Source organism: Solanum dulcamara, chromosome 12, assembly GCF_947179165.1.
Source record: "Solanum dulcamara chromosome 12, daSolDulc1.2, whole genome shotgun sequence".
Lineage (NCBI taxonomy): Eukaryota > Viridiplantae > Streptophyta > Magnoliopsida > Solanales > Solanaceae > Solanum > Solanum dulcamara.
The window spans coordinates 44,858,923-44,877,300 of record NC_077248.1 but is presented as its reverse complement, the minus strand read 5'-3'; the positions used below and the strand labels follow the sequence as shown (position 1 = coordinate 44,877,300).

Below are 18,378 nucleotides of genomic sequence, written 5' to 3'. Positions count from 1 at the left end.
AGTTTTAGTTTGTGACTCACTTATGTTATTAGTGGTATCATCATTTTTCTTTATATATATTTATTCTTTCTGAGCTGATTTGGTTTATGATGCCTACTGGGTACCCGTGTTTTGGTACTCATACTGCATTTCTGCATTATTTTGATGCAACTCCAGTTCGAGCCACCCCTAGTGCGTCTGATTTTTTATAGTTGTGCAGATTTGGATTGTGGTGAGCTCTCGGCGTTCAGAGACTTGCTACGTTCCTTCTTTTGCACTGGCTTGTATTTTTTACTTTGGATAGTCAGTTTTATATTGTATATAGATAATGTCAGCTTTATACTTAGTAGCTTCTGTATGAGTAACACCAGGTCCGGAGTTGGTCTAGTGTCAGTAACTGATCAATTTAGAAGTTTTACCTAATTTTGAGTAGTGTTGAACCTAAGTATACTAAGCATCCTTATTAATCTATTGAACGAAATTTTGATCCCTTAGAGTCAATTCACACTAACATTTGTGATATGAAGTCAACACCATCTCGTGGTAGAAAAAAATATTTTATAACTTTTATTGATGATTGCACTATTTTTATATCTATTTGATGAATGTAATGATGAAGCAATAGAAGTCTTTAGGCAATACAAAACTGAAGTTGAAAATTAGTTGGGTAAAAAGATAAAAATGATAAGAAGTGATGGAGGTGGAGAGTGTAAATCTCATTTTGCAGAAATATGTATGGAAAATGAAATCATCCATCAAACTACTGCCCCTTACTCACCTTAATCAAATGGAATTGCAGAAAGGAAAAATCGAACTTTACAGGAAATGATGAATGTCTTACTTATAAATTCAGGTTTACCATAAAAACTTGTGGGGAGAAGCCATCCTTACAGCAAATCAAATACCCAATAGAGTGCCCCACAGTAAAATACAGTATATTCCATATAAGAAATAGAAAGAAAGAAAGTCCAAGTTGAAATATTTCAAAGTGTGGGGGAGTCTAGCCAAAGTCCAAGTTCCTAAACCTAAGAGGGTCACATTGGATATGCTACTAGAAGTAAAGGCATATCAATTTCTGGTTCATAAGTTTGAACATTCAGATATTCATGACAATATGGTAAATGAATCTGATAATGCTAAGTTCTTTGAACATATCTATTCGTATAAAACTAGACTTGAATTGTCTAGTGAAAGGTCTCAACAACCTCGAGAAGAACCAAAGGAGAATATACCTAATAAAGCGATTCAAAGGAGTAGTAAACGTCAAAGGAGATCTGCTTCCTTTGTAGCTAATTTCGTAACATTTTTTCTTGAACATGAGCCTCAAATATTCAAAGAAACTATGTCTTCTGTGGACTCATCCTTTCAAAATAAGATTGTGAATAGTGAGATCTGTTCAATATTGAGCAACCATACTAGGGAGTTGGTTGCTCTTCCTCCAGAAAATAAAACTTAGTGTTCAAAATGGATCTTCAAAAGGAAAATGAAAGTTGATGGAACTATTGAAAATTACAAAGCAAGACTTGTTGTCAAAGGCTTTAGACAAAAAGGTTTTGAGTTTTTCAACACAAACCCGACAGTAATTAGGATTACATCCATTCGAATGTTAATTGCATTAGCTGTGGTATATGACCTTCAAATTCATCAAATGAATGTGAAAATAGTAAATAAAGAGTTGGAGGAAGAAATTTACACCAAACAACCCAAGGGCTTTGTGGTTCCTGATAAATGAAAGAAAGTGTGAAAATTTATTAAGTCATTTTATGGACTAAAACAAGACCCCAACAATGACATGTATAGTTTGACCAAACTATGTTGGCAAATAGATTTAATAATGATAAATGTGATAAATGTGTTCACATTAGAGACACTTCCTAATGACGTTATGACTATGATTTATGACTTTTCATTGGAATAATAACTAAGCACCGAGAGAACTTTAAGGTGAGGTTTAGTCCGAAAGCTCAAAGAGCGACCCAAGTAAATCCTAGCAGCAACCTCTTCTCCCTAATTATGTTGCCCCCGTAGGTTTGCCAATATGGCCTAGCTAGTGGATCCACAATTAGCCCAATATTAAATAAGGTTCTCACAGAGTTTACCTTGACAAAGTAGTTCTCGCTTCTCGATCTGGGAGTTACATTGGATTCCATATTATAACATACATAGTCTTATATGTCCGTTAAGGTCCTATCCCACACAAATGTATATGATATGGTATAAGTTCTCATGATGTTTATGACCATATGATTATGGTATTATTCAAATGCTTTCAAGTTTTACTCATGTTTTTAAGATATTGGTCATGCATCCCATGTTTATATTATTTATGTCCTATGATCATTGTTCATCCATGTTCTCACATACCTAGTGCATTTCATGTACTAACATATATTTTTTGCCTACATTATATCATAATGTAGGGTCCGACGATCATCCTACACCTTTCACTCGTGGCTAGAGTTTGAGCACTTGTCCTAATTATTGGTGAATCATCATGATTCGAGGATGAGACATTTGTTTTTTCAATGTTCTTATGACTTTCCTCTTATACATATTGGGTGAGCTAGTGTCATAACCCAATTGCTCGAGTCATGATGACGCTTACTTTGACCCACCAGTAGAAAAGCCAACCCACATCCCAGAACTATAATTAATGGGATGCAAGGGAAGAAAAATTAATATTCAGCTAAAAATAATAATATAATAATAGAAATCACAAATTAATGAGCGAAAGAAAACCAAAAATATATATAATAAATGATCTCTCCCAGAACCTGTAAGTCACATGTATAGAGCTACTAACAAAATGAGTACAAGTTCCAAAAGTGGACCACAGAAATAAGATTATCTAAAAAAAGCAAAAGACATGTCAATATATATAAAGAAAGAGACGGGTAAATTCAAGATGTTGTGTGCTCACCCTCGTCTCCAAACTAGACTGTAGATGGCTCAAGATCAATGTTGATAGCTGGTGCTCGGACTTCATGATGTGAAGAATTCTTAAAATCAATGGTGAGTTTAAGTAAGGTGTACCCATGAACAAAAAAAGACAAAACACATTTGAAGAAATACAATACTAAACCATGTGAGTATAGAATTAAAAAGCAAAGAAAAGAAGACAAGATACACAATCAGTGTTGTTAAAATTTGCAATGTCTCATGAAAAAGAAAGGTAAATTTAAATTCCTGTAGATTTTCGAAACATCAAATAAAAGGAAAATTCAAAAAATTAAAGAAATTTATAAACATAAATTCGGCTTAATAGAAGTGACACATCTAACTAAGATCACAAATATATATAGATATTCACAGAGCATACACTTGAAAAATAATGGGTATTTCACTTTTATTCTTCTCTCTGTGACAAATTAGCCTTAGTGAATTCATGGATACTTTTAGCATTGGAATTGTATAATCAATGATGTACTAATACAAACAAAAGTTACTTCGATTTACAAATAGACTTGAACATTTTGCATAAATAGCTATAGAAACAAAACACACCATATGGGTTAAAAGGTAATATTGTTATAATCTGATTTCCTTTAACCACAAAAATGAGCTACTAGTTGGTAGACAGGACCAACACCACCACCACCACCAACAACAACAACACCACCAAAAATAACAACAACAATAATAATAATAATAATAATAATCTCTGCTCATCATTTGTTATTAACACTGCTTGTCCTGGCCAATAAGTTGTTGAAGATATCGAGCAAGCTTCTTTCCTATCTTATGTGTCTCCATTACCTTTTCAGAGAATGTCCCTATTTTGCATGTGTCACACCAAAAATTAAACTCCCCATTATTTTGTTTTCATGGGATGTGTTCTTTCTCAAGTCATTTGCACTGTCATCAATCAACAACGATGGTGGATCGTTATCATTCATACCTGATGATCCTTCCTCTGATTTCTTCCCTAATATCATATTATCAAAAGGGCATTCCACAAGCTGGATACATTTATGTTTCTTTGGTGAAAGACCAATGCAGTAGTTTTTTTCATCCTCCTTGTGTTTGTGTTTTTTTCCTCTATTATGTGTCTCCATATCCTTTTCAAAAAAGATCCCTATTTTGCATGTGTCACACCCAAACTTGAACTCCCGATTATTTTTTTTTCATGAGCTACGTTCTTTCTCACGTCATCTGCACTGCCATCTATGAAAAATGATGGTGGATCATTATCATTTGGACTTGATGATCCTTCCTCTGATTTCTTCCCTGATATCACATCATCAAAAGAACGTTCCACAACCTAGATACATTTAGGTTTCTTTGGTGAAAGACCAATCCAGTCATCCTTCTTGTGTTTGTGTTTTTTTCCTATATTATGTGTCTCCATCTCCTTTTCAAAAAAGGTCCCTATTTTGCATGTGTCACACCCAAACCTGAACTCCCTATTGTTTTGCTTTTCATAACTTACGTTCTTTCTCACGTCATCTGCACTGTTATTTATGAAAAAGGATGGTGGATCATTATCATTGGAACTTGATAATCCTTCCTCTGATTTCTGCCTCGATATCAGATCATCGCAAGGATGTTCCATTAGCTCGATAAATTTTAATTTCTTCGGAAGAAGTCCAGTGCTGCAGTTTTTATCATCCTTTTGTTTTCTAAAAATAGCCTCCTTACGTTTGTGTTTTTTTCCTTGAAAGTGGACATTCAGGCCATCTTGATTTGTAGTCCATACCTGACAAAGTGCATAAGTCCACTCCGTAACATTTTTCACTGGAGCACAGCTTAATGAAGGCTTGTCAAAAACCTCTTCAGTTATTGTTATAACTTTTCATTTTGCTCCAGAGAAAATTGTGTCAGACTTAGACTGCATTGTCAACACCAAAAGAAGCAGTTCTTAGAAATTTAAATGCCTCATAAATGGTTTATGGATTTGAAAGAACATTGACGATTTCATAAACATTGAATGAATGCATAAAAGAAATAGTAGTTTGTACTAAAGAAAGGAACAATGGCCTGGGGAAAGGAACCTACACTATTCATTGACGGGCCCAAAAATTCTTTGGAGGACATTAAAATAAAAGCATCATCTCTCCCAATTTGGCTCGATCAGGTCAATCCTCAGTTTTATACGAATGTATCTCATTGCCATTGATAAGGTTTCGTTTCTGAGTGTTATCTAGTCCATGAAATTATTTCCTAGGTTTGGTTGCTCAATTTAGATATGACTTACCTTGTAATGATATAGACAGGTTTAAATAGCATTCTGGTTATGTAGGCTAGTCACCAGAAAACCAAGTATGAGAGTAATGCGGACAGAGTACCTAATGGAAGAAAATCAGGGAATCTAGGCATCTGTTATAGAATTGAAACAGATATACTTTCTATAGTATAACTATATTAGCCTCTGCATCGGCTACCTCCCTTAAGTTACAGTGTTGAGAAAGAGGAGACTCAGTGTCCAGCTTTCCAAGAATTTACATTCAGTAGAAAGAAATTACACTAGAGAAAATCTTCTAAGTTCAAACCACATAAAAGAAAATTTTATCAGAAAGCTTAAGCTATATAAAACTACTTAAGTGTCACTCGAAGAGCTGAGGAAGAATTTCAAGAGCTTTTTAACTATTATAAGGCGATAACATTTGTTTGATAAAATGTGCGTACTTTACTACATACAAGCTAGTTATATTAGATGTGCATAAGAAGCTTAATGCTTCAACCTCTTAAGAAGACAGAGAGGAAATGTCCATATGTAGATAAAGCAAATGCCTGGTGCACTCAAACAATAGGGCCTACTACAGATGAACCCACACATGAAAATCAAGGACTGAAGATAGATGCATATGGCAATTATGATGTAATTTTTCCGATATTGGGAAGACCACACCCGTAAAAAAGGTGCAAACCATCCCATGGTTTGGAAACCCAAGAAAATAATCTTGACTTTTGTAGGTCAATAACTATTTGCCCATGTCACAGCTGACTTTACCAATTCGATCACAAGTGATATAGCCACAAACTGCCAGAGCCTATTCACCAACTAGAGATTGATTTGTGTAAATTCAGGATTCAATAGTTGAAAGGCCCCTTGTCTGACATACATATTCACAAAAAGAAGATTTCATAGTCGTTCAACATGTCAACCACTTGGCTGAGCCTCAAACAATGTTGAAAAATAAGTTATTTAGCACCAAACTTCTTAAGATTCTCAGAGCTCAGGGGATAAATCCAGGCATGACTCAATAGCAACTCAACGAAATTTAATCAATAATATAATTAATGGATGGCATTATGGAAAGAAAGACACCATGAAAAGGAAGTGTGGCTTTACCTAAGAAAGAGGAAAAAACCAACATAGTCCTCATCTGTGGTTCCTTATATACACTACTGAATGTAAAACATGCAGAAGTGGACAACTTCGGCCATAACTTTAACATATTTCCTAAAAATAAGGGAAAATGTATAAAGCCAAGGGAAAAAATTATAGTTAGGTTGCTAATTTAGTTAAGCAAAATTGTCGGGAGAAAAGCTCGGAGCCTGATACTACCTTGCAATGGTCATTGTGAGTAGATTTGGATAATCACTGTGAACTGACTTGACAATCTAATAAAGAGTTTTTTGAGGCCAAAGAGATGATAAACTTAAAATTCGGGTGGGAGATTATGAATCTTCATGCTTATTGCAACAGAAAAGCATATTGCCGATAACTAGATACTACTTGGCAATGGCCATTTTCTATTCGGCAGATGCTGTTCAAAATTAAATTTATCTGAAAACAATACTTTTAGCGCTGTGCATAAATTTACAGGTAAAGGTTCACTAAAATACCCATAAGTTTAAAGATATAATGAGTTTAATGCTAAAGACCGTAAATATTGAACCTATAAAGATTAAATCCTAAATCTGTCACTAAAGAATACATATTTCCGACAACCTGAAATTATAAGGTTACTTGGTATTCAACAAGTTTGTTGTTTGTGCATGACAAACTAAACAAAGATGAAAGTAAATAGAAAAAAAATTAGATATGCATTACCTACCTAACTTGCTGGTTTTAAACTTTTTCACACTTCATTTGATTATAGCAACTGTTCTAAAGATTTTAAAGTTCAAAACTAAAATAGTCGTCATTCTAAAGATTTTTGAACTGCTTTAATAGTGAGGTCTGCATACACACTACCTTACCTAAATCCACATGTGGAATTACATTGGTGTGTTTTTGATTATTCAATTTATAAAGAAAAGCTTGAAAGAGGCAATGGACATAACCCGTGGTTGAAAATTCTACACAAGTCAGAAAGACTCAAGAAGCAAGAAAGACAGCATGTCAAGTGAATAACATATTGACCTATGACTGCAATAATTCCCTTAGACAAACTTAGAGTTAATAAACAGGGCCAGAAATAAAGAAGAATACGAACCAGCAAAATTTGGCTAGCCAGGGAGCTGGACTTGTAAAATTTCCACCTATGGACATTGGTTCAATGTTGAAATTTTTTGTTTCACAACACGGTACTGAAAAGGCAACTCTAAGATGTGATCCCTATCATGTGTAGACACAATAGAGACAACCATTCCCATTTTCTCCTAAAAAAACATGGTCTCAGCCTGGTTCTTCAAGAATGAAGCAAATCTTTCTCCTCCACAGATTGCTATTTCTCTTTCCATCATAAGCTCTCTTCTTACTTCCAACTCCAACAGGCGCTTTCTAGCTACCACTTATGCAATGATCTCTTTCCTAATAAGATCTTTTTCAATCTCATTTCTCATTTTCTCAACCACATTACTAGAACGGTTCAATGACTCCGGGTCCATCAAATGAACTACAAAACAAAAAAATATCGTATATAAATGCACTTTTGCATGCAATGAAACAAGTTTTTTTTAGACAAACCTGCAGGGATGGTTAATTGAGTGGAACCTAAAATCTGATCAGGGGATGCATGCTCCAACACCATAGATATTTCTCTTGGCCTTTCTGTAACACAGTAAAAAAAGGGACAGGAAGATGAAGTGACTTTGAGTTGAGCAACATTTAAAAGTATCTCTTCCTTTAAATCTAATTAATCATCCTAATATTGACAAGAAAGTTATTGACATTCCCTAAATAAATTAAAGCCTTGTCTTTTTCTAATTGGTACAGGTCAAACTTATCACAAATTTTATGCAATTGATTAAATTGTGTTATTTTGGATATTTTATAATTTTTGACTTGATTCTTAAATTTGATTGGAATCAACACATTATTGAACACATGGCAACATCTTATTGGTCTTCTATTTGACTGGAATAAGAATTAGCATGTTCTCTTTTGACTGGAACCAATTTGACAAGTATTTATTTTATCCTCGATTTTGATTCCTTATAATTAGTTTGTTCTTATTTATTTATTTTTGTAATATTGCGGACCACATTTAAGCACTTGAATATTTATTGTTGTATCCACCTGAAAATCATGTAATCAAGGTAGGATGTATAATATTTGTCTCACGTTTACCTACTGCCAATTGAAAATAAGCTTCAATTTACTTCCAAATAAAATAAAGAAAAACGAGGCTTGATATATCCCACAATTTTGCGATTTAGAGAGAGGAAATGTCATAAATAGTGTCTTATCTATAGGATTAGGTCTAAAATAGTTCCTTAACTATGCACTTATTGGATTTAGCCCTTTAAATATTCAATAACATATTAGGGGTGATCCCAATTTACTTCTAATTTACACTCTATTTAAATGTCATATAAATTCTGTCTATCAAAGACGATCTTATTGTACGCCAAAAGGCCAAATACTAGTTTTTCCAAGGAGGTAATTTCCATCTTATAATTCTTAGTCACATGAGTGACTTGTACAGAATGTGTGTCTTTGACTACCCTGACTAGACAGTAACTTATGTGAGTCATCCTATAGATACTCAATTCAAGAGTAAGTTTCTTCAATTGTTTTACATGGATGTATATGTGAGGATTTGTTTCATTATGTTTATAATAAGGTCAAATGAGATTATTATGCAACTATAGGTTAGATTCAAAGAATATTAAGATGTTAGACATTTATTTGATAATCAGAAAAGTAGAGGATATAGTATCACTTAATTGTCATAGGTAAGAAAGTTGTTACTTTTAAAATATAGAAATAAATGTTTTCTGAATTAGTTGTTTGGTGTGTGTGAAATGAAGCTCTCAATTAGGGTACGACTCTTTCAAGGGATGAAGAAAATATTTCATAATTTGCAATTGTAATAGTTATCTAGTGAATTAAGTTAAGTTCATGGATGCATCTTCTGTAGTTTACTTGTTTATAAGATTATGTATGCTACGTGTCTTATATATTAACTATTACTTGTTGCCTATTTAATAAATTGCTAGATCTATGTTATGTTACTTCTATATTTTGGAAATCGTTTGTTTTACGATATTTATATAGGAAGTAATTGTTTCATGATAGGTATACTTCATTGGACCAATTTCTTGCATGTCGCCAGTTCTATATAAAAAATACTTATACTTATATCGTTCTACATGCTAAATACATTATAGATTATAAATTATGACTAAGATGATCCCATTGAATATTTTATAGTTGGTCATGGCATTGGATGCCTAGAAGAATAAGTTGACAAAACTCTATATTTGAATATGTTATAGTACATTTGCTTGTAAAATTATATGTGCTACATGTCATGATACTGTTTTCTTAGGTTGAACCTAAAATACATACGGTCCTTATGGGATTCATAATTTCACATTATTTGTACCACCAAACCTTTATCTGTAGTTATAGGTTATATAAATCATTAAGTAGATGCTACTTATTTTATAAAAAAGTTTCTGCTAGCATTCTACATATTACATGAACCGTTGTCACATATGCCCTCTTCTCAACATGAATTTTGTTGCATAAATGTTCTTTATGAAAGATTAAAGAAAATCTTGTCACAATAATTTTATTCACATTTTTTATCATTGATCTTGATGATTTTTTTTATAAACTCAAAATCTCTTGAATCTTACTTCAAGATCTATATATTTCTTTGTATTCTGTATTTTCTATATTTTTCTGTGTGTTTCTGTCTATTGAAAATAACCTAGCAACATCCCTATTTATAATAGTAAGAAATCTAATTAAACTAGGACTAGAAAATCTATTCCTATATGAGTTAGGACAAATAAATCCTAACAAAATATTAATTAAATAAATACCAAAAATAAAAAATCCTAAACAACTTAAGATTTCGACTCCAACTTTGAATTATTATTCCAACAGATCTTGACATAGTTCTTCGCATTTTGTTTTTGAGTTTATGAGGTTAGGTTTTCTTTATTATTTGTAAAATTCTTTTGGAATTATATATATATATATATATATATATACATCGAAAAAATAGAAGTTTAAAAGAGGATCTCAGAAAATTACACCTTTTTGGCCTTTCACGGGCCGTATAAAGTACCATGGCCCCTTAGTGGATTACTGGGAAAATTGGGGAAAAGGGAAAAAGTTCACGGACCCTTCTACTGACCTTGAAAGGAACCACAGTTCGTAATGGTGTCCACAGAAGTGATAGGAAATAGGAAATAACAAGGTAGAGTTCACGACCCGTCGAAATATTTACAGATCGTAAAAATGTCTATGAAACGCAACCCTCAGAACCCTTGAAACGAGTCAACTTCACGAGGGCCTTCATGGCTTGTCACGATCTCTATGGACTATAGTCCCTTCTATCAAAATTTCCTGTGCCTAGCCTTGGCCAAGTCAGTTTTCACGAACCACTCCACAACTTGTGGAGCTCTTCATGGACCGTGAAGATGGTCCGTCCAGGAGCCCGTTCAATTATTTGAAAAGGTTGTTTTGGTAATTTTTCTATTTGTTCATTAATATATTTGATCGGGTTTTTGACACAAATTCTATTTTATTCACTACCCCCACACTCTTAAATCCCTCATTCACTTCCTAACACCCTAAACACTTTTTTAAAAGTTAAATGTATGGACCACAAAGGCCTTTTTATTAAATCAAATAATAATAATAATAATAGATAGTGCCACAAGACCATCCCACTAAAATAAACAAAAATCCTTTCAGTACAGAAGAAAAGAAAGAAAGAAATGATACAAAGAAGCTTCAGGAAACGTCTTCCATGGCCACCCAAGCTTCATTGTCATGTCGGACGAAGGCATGGACTGCCTTAGAGCAAGATCCGTTCTTCTAAGGCTGAAACCAACTGAGTTTGGATCGTTTCCACACAAGACACTCAAAAGCTCTCACGAATTTCATGGAATCAAATCCACTAAATACTTCTTCAACTCAGCTCGAACAGCTCAGGTAAGACTCGATTTACTCGCACATCCTTAGAGAACAACCTAAAAATTTGATCCTTGAGTTCTATTTCTAAGATTTACCCATTACTGCAGATTGAGCCAGTGAAGCCTAGCTAATACCACTACATAGACCAGGAATTCCTTATAAATGTTTCTAAGAATTTTCCCATAGAACCATATTTCGCTATTGTTTAGCTTTTAGAATGGTGACCCAACCTTTTTCGAAGATATTGATTTCCTTTTGCTTTCAGTTGTGCTGTTGTTGTTCCTTGATTTATTGTATGTTGTCGATAGTGTTACAGTAGCCGTAATCTCTGTTCTGCATTTTCTTGATTCTCAGATTTGCAATTCCTGCTTTGTCCATTTGAAACGTCACCTTTGCCTCTTTTGATAATTCCTGAAAATATGAGAAGGTAATACGTTGTGTACCTGCAAAATAAAAAACGTAGTTAGCTAGAAAATTTGCAACCTTGTTGCCTTCTCAGAAAACATGCTCAACCATCACCTCCCTCTCCTTCATCAAGTGCTTGATTTTTCTGATCTCCCCTGTAACACTCCATGAGACTTCCCATTCCCCATCAATCAATTTCTTCACAGTTAGGGTGTCTATTTCCAGAATTACAGGAAACAAATCTTTTTCACTGCAAAGTTGGATTTCCCTTTGATGCACCATCAAAATTACATTTGAAACCAATCATAGGTTTAATCCATCTCACTACTTTACATCCTCGAATAGGAGTGTAGTTCTCCAAAAGCTTAACTAGCATAGGCTAAGCAACATGAATCTCCTTTAACCATGGATATAGACATCTTTCCATAAGATGTAAGTTTCTTCCTACTTTCATTATCATACCATTTATAGACATCTTCCCACCATTTCTGATCCTATTTCTTCTCTTCCAAATCTGCCACAATATGAATAAAGGAACAACCTTGTATATGGGCTTAAGTTTAGGAACAACCTCTGCTTTCCACCATTTCATTACTATGTCTTTCATGTAGTCGTAGTTGCGCTCATTTGTTTATTAACATTTGATTTTTGCATGGGATTACTGCTTATATTAGTTGGCCCAGTTTACTTTGGGTATCCTATTTTATCTATAGTAGTTAATGCTCCTTTATCCCCGATCTTTCCTACCCTGACTTTATCGCTCTCATTATTCATATTTTTATATTGTTTTCTATATGCTTGGCTTTACTGACCTATGTCTTGTTTTCCTTGTTTCTCCTCCCTTGTTCTTCTCTCTTAAGCCGAGGGTCTCTCGAAAACAGCCGCCCTACCTTTCAAGGTGGGGGTTAGGTCTGCGTACACTCTACCCTCCCCAGACCCCACATGGTGGGACTATACTGGGTTTGTTGTTGTTGTTGTTGTTGTTGTTGTCTTTCATGTGAATAAAAGGTCCCCCAATCCCTGCATCAGCTTCAAAACCAGACCATATTCTACTGGAAAAATCACAATTAATAAATAAATGCTCAATAGTTTCTGACACCCCTTGTCCACAACAAACACAAAGACATTACTAGGAATTCTGTTCTTTACCAGGACTTCCCCAATAGGAATCCTTTGATTCCACAATCTCCATATAAAGAATGAAACTTTTTAGGGAACCCCTTTCACCCAGATATGTTGGAAAAAATCACAGTGATCTCTGCTTTGTCTAACAAAATTCCAAGCAGACTTGACAGAAAACTTTCCAGAACTATTTAACATCCACCATGTTTTATCCAATCTTCAAATTTTGGGGCTGGTGCAACATGTTTAGAAATATGAGTACAAACCTCTTCATTGAAAAGCTCCTCCATTATCTCCCAGTTCCATTTCCTTAACTGTACAATTGTCCTACATCCTCGAACTGATGATTAACTACAATATTCAAAGGTATGTAGTATTGAAAATCTCCCAATTGTGTCCAGTTATCCATGCATATACTAGAATGACCAATATTTGGTTCCCACCATATTTGTTGGTCCACCATATCTTTCGCTTCTAGCATTAACTTCCAAGTTTGAGAGCCACCTTTCCATTCTACAACTTGGGGCCCTAGTTTTTTACAATATTTATTCCATAGAAAATTAGCCCACATAGATTTTGTGTTCTAAAGTTCCACCACAATTTTGCAAAAGGGGATTTAGAAACATCAAACAAAGACATAAAACCTAATCCCCCTTCCACCTTAGGCAAACAAATATCAGGCCAGGCAACCCAATGCTTACTCCTCCCATTTTCTTTAAAATTCCATAAGAATATGACAAATATTCTATGCAAATCATGGAAAACATGATTGTGGGGGGGGGGGGACTCATGGCAGAGAGGAGATAAATAGGAATACTACTAAGCACTATATGAATCAAAACAACTTTACCTCCAAATGACAGAGGTTTACCTTTCCATAGTTGTAGTTTATTTTGTACCTTCATGATCAGTTCTTTAAAATGTATCTTTTGCTCCGTTGCATGACCAATAGGGCATCCCAAATAAATAAAAAGGAAAAGTACCTCTCCTGAAGCCTGTAATCTCCTCCACAACATCCATATGAGCACCAGTCCCCTTATTAAACATGAAATAGGCAGATTTCCCTTTGTTAATTAGTTGAACAGACTATTATTCCTACTACCCCAAAGTATCCATGACCAACTTTAATGAAAACCTATCAGCTAATACAAAAATGATAGTGTCGTCAACATAGGATACATGGTTAATATTATCACTCCACTTTGGCATCCCATAACCCTTAAATTCTCTGTTGTTAAACAAATCATTCAAGGCCCTTGTTAATACTTCAGCTGATAATATGAAAAGGGTAGGGACAGAGTATCTCCTTGATTGACACCCCCATGAGCTTGACCATTGATGCGGATGAAGTACCAATTGTTTACAATTAACCTCCAAATCATATCCACCACTGTGCTATCAAAACCCATATTCTCCAAAACCTTAATTAAGAAATGCCAGCTAACTCTGTTATAAGCCTTTGCCATATCTAGCTTTATAACCACATTTGCAGGCTTACCCCTTATTTGTCAGAAACAATCTCCTGGGCCAGTAAGACATTTTCTGATATATTTCTTCCCTTCAAAAAGCCAGACTGATTTTTAGAAATTAAGGAAGGAAGCAGACCCTCCATTCTATCATGATTAATCCTGGAAATCACCTTGTTAAGAAAATTACTCAAACTTATAGGTCTTATATCATAAAAGAAATGTACAATGTATTGTTTTGGTATCAACACTAAGTTTGTGTGGGTAATAGACTTTGGGAGAGTAAACCCATTAATAAAAACAGTCACCACCTTGAAGATATCATCAACCACTATATTCCAGTAGTATTTGATAAAATAGTCTAGTAAATCCATCAGGACCACTAGCACTATTACCATTAAGCTCAAAAACTACCTTCTTTACCTCATATTTAGTTGGCAAAGCTTTGAAAAACTCATTATTCTGCTCAGAAATTAAAGAGGGAACATGCTTTAGCAAAGTCAACTCTTCTGTACCTATCATTCCACCTTCAGAGAATTGATTTATGAAGAGACTGATAGCTTCTCAGCTATCTGGCCATTGCCTTCAGCCCATTGCCCATTTTCCCTCAACATTCTGTTAATAGAAAGCCTCTTCCTCCTTCCATTAACCAGACAATGAAAGAATCTAGTGTTTTTATCCCCTTATGAATACCACTGTATACCTGCTTTCTGTCTCCAAAATTCTTCCTCAATATGAATATATTTCTTTAACTCAACCTGAGCCTGCTGCAATATCATCTTGTTAGTAGCTGTAGGATATCCTTCAAATAACGCTTCTTTCATTCTCACAATCTCCTCTCTGATACTTAGTTACATGAAGATATCCCCAAAACACTCCCTATCCAGCTGGATAGGGTTGCTTTGGTGTTCTTCATCTTTTGTTTCAAGCTAATGAACACATCAGAAGGATCCACTGATTTCCAACTATTGGCCACAGTTTCCAGAAATCCTTCTTCCTCCACCTAAACATTAAGAAATTTGAAAGGTTTCCTTATATAAGGCATATGAGAACCACAAGATAAAAGCATAGGGGCATGATCAAATCTAGTTCTTACCAAGTGCTCCATATCAAGGTTGCCTAATAAACTAATAAAAGATTGATTAATAAAAAATCTATCCAATCTTTTAAAACTACACTCACTATCAATTCTACCATTCCACCATGTAAAAGGGCTACCCTTGAAATTAATGTCCATCAGTTCACAAGAATTCATACAAAAGGCAAAGTCTTCATACTCTTGAGGGTAAGCTGGCAGACTCCCAATCTTTTCATCATCACTCATAATGACATTAAAGTCTCCCTTAAACAACCAAGGGAGATTAAAGCTAACCTTAATGTTGTAAATTTCATCCCATAAGCTGATTATTTCCAATGTATCACATTTTGCATACACTACTGTAGTCAGAATAGTAGCTCCAGTTTCTTGAAAATGAAGTTGAAGGGTTAATTGTTGATCTGAGTCTGAAATCACCCCAACATGAATATGTTCCTGAACAAATACCCATATCGTCCCATTTTGGTTGTGAATTGCGTAGGACATCCCCAACCTTCTTTTGTATATTTGTGAATTTGATTTCCTTCTTGAAATGGCCCCATCAGTGCAATAATTGAAAAATTATGAAGTCTATTGAACATTTGAATCCGTTGGAATGAATTTTGAGTTCTAACTGTTCTCACATTCCAAAACAGTGTTTTTATCTTCATTTGGAGACAGATTTCACATTCCTCTAAGGATTTACCCTAACAGGTTTATTTTCCATGCTACTCTTCCCTTTCCCACCTTTAGAACTAGAGACAACATTTAGGCAAGCATTTCTCAATATTTGATTATCTTTGTTATTACTGCTCTCCTCTTCTGTATCTTCTACTTCTTCCACCTCTCTTTTATTTATAAAGTCCAGAGTATTTCTTTCCATGACTTGATGAGAAACCAAATTTTTTAGTGTATTAACATGACTTGTCTTCTTATAGATGTTGATGAATTCAGGAACAACTGCCACTGTTTCAGCTTCTACACAAGAGTGACTATCTTCCAATGCCATCTGTGAGTCCCCTCTGAAAGTCCAAGAGGGGGGCGGGGTGAATTGCTTCTTTTTATTTTTCTGAGTAATAGTCAACTAATACAGCTTAGTAGTCGACTGCAGTTGACAGAACTTATAATGAAAGTGCAGGAAGTAAAACTTGAAACAAGATGTTTTATATTGTTTGGGATCCAATGTGGATCTTACTCCAGTCCCCTTGAGTTACAAGGGTGTTGTCTTCTTAGCCCTTTGATGTCTTGAATGAGTACAGTGTTTTATGAGAATGTCCTATGAATACTCTCTATCTTTTCTTTTTCTTGATACAAAGCCTTACCGACAATATTTTTCTCTCCTCTCCTTTTTCGACTACACAATAAAATACTAAGTATTACAATGCTTGATAAAAAGTAGAGCAAAGATGGTGAGATAATTCAGACTTGTTGTATATCAATCTTTTCAGCAGCTCTCATATTTGTAGTGAGGAAGTTTGACCATTTCCTTTTAGAAGAGAAGGCAACCCAAGAGAATGATCCTTGGAAAAAGATAGTGATTGATCCTTTTTGCAAAAATAAGGTGAGGGCTTTTTCTTGATCGAAATCTTCTTTCTTGACCGCGGATTTTTCCTGATTGATACGACTGGATTGATTCAATTAGCTTCTTTTATTTAAGGCATATGTTGGCTATATTTTACTCCTTGCTAATACACTTGATCTGCTGCAATCTTGATATTCAATTAACTCCTTTTATTGTTGCAGTATCTTTACTTAGATAATTTCTTGATCTCCTCCAATATTTGATCGTTAATTAGCTCCTCTAATTGTGAAAGATATCTCTTATCAAATTAGGGGGCAATCTGATCTTTACCAGGTGATTGGAGCTTTCCTTTTTGTTGATTATCCTGCAAAGAACACAATTGTTTATCATTAAAATTATGCACTATCAATCTCCCCCTTTTTGAAGATGACGATTGTGAGTAGTGGTACTTCCCTGAAAGTCGACTGTGCTCCCCCTTAATCCTAGGCCATTTCTTTTGTCATGCCTGCATTAAACCAAAGTGACAATATATGCAATATATGGTGGCTCCACCTTAATAGGACTACTCTTGGCTTTCGATGTACCTGCTTGAAAAAATTGTTTTCACAAGATGGTGACTCTCCCTAAGTGAGAGTTATCTGAACCTTAATCAGTAAATGTCACAAAAGTAAAACCATAAAGCATACACAGAGCAAAAGCACAAGCATACATGCAAACACTTAAATCAAAAAAGGAGTACTCTACTAAATTACCTCACCTTTTGGCATCTGCAAAAAGGAAAGATAAATAAAAAACGAGTCTGAGGGCGACATAGACCAAAACAAAACATAGGTCTAGTAACACAAAATATTCTTGCAAGACTAGTGAGGATGTAGGAAATAGGTAAGGGTATTGACAATAGGAATAGACATTGCTTCGAACTTGTTGGAGATGATGGTTGTCAGAGCAGTAGATCTGACCTAAATCTTATATGCAATCTTCACAGCCTCCTTGACAACCTGTTCAAGTCTCAGACGTACTCGAGCAACATCAACACCTATTTCTTTGGAAACCTCTAGCACTTTGTCCAATTTGAAATGTGTTTCAAGCTCCAGATCCTTGAAGTTATCAAACCTTTCATCCATATCAGTGATATGAGTGAGAATGTCTCTAAGATGAGTAGCAGAGATGGTCAGAGAATCCATTTTGACATCAATATCTGCAATCTTCTCAAGAGCACCATTTAGTTTCTCAGAGGAAACAGAGGTAGATGAAGAAGGCTTTCCTTTGAGAGATTCACCAACGAGATCATCATCATTTTTGAGCACCCAAGAAGTTTCAGTGCGAGAATATCCCATGTTGATAAAAGCGCGAGAGTTGTAGCACTGTTTAATGAAAAATGGGGCATAATCACCTAAACAAAGATGATTTGCTTCTAGTATGCGAGTGATGCGCATAATAAATGGAAGGCTAGAGGGTTCAGAGATAACTTCTGCCATAACTGAGAGAATGAAGGAAGATAAGTGGATTTTTCTTTGAAAGACGATATAGTAGGTTAACAAAG

At 34.8% G+C, this 18,378-nt stretch overlaps 1 long non-coding RNA gene and 1 pseudogene across 1 annotated transcript; one reads left to right on the top strand and one right to left on the bottom strand.

Annotated features, from left to right (window-relative positions):
- Nucleotides 1-3,752: 3,752 nt before the first annotated feature.
- Nucleotides 3,753-4,813, bottom strand: LOC129875733 (uncharacterized; annotated as a pseudogene).
- A 6,070-nt stretch (nt 4,814-10,883) lies between these two features.
- Nucleotides 10,884-16,612, top strand: LOC129877414 (uncharacterized). Its single transcript, XR_008763541.1, has 2 exons — nt 10,884-11,263; nt 16,252-16,612. It is a non-coding gene; the product is annotated as an uncharacterized LOC129877414 (long non-coding RNA).
- Nucleotides 16,613-18,378: the final 1,766 nt, after the last annotated feature.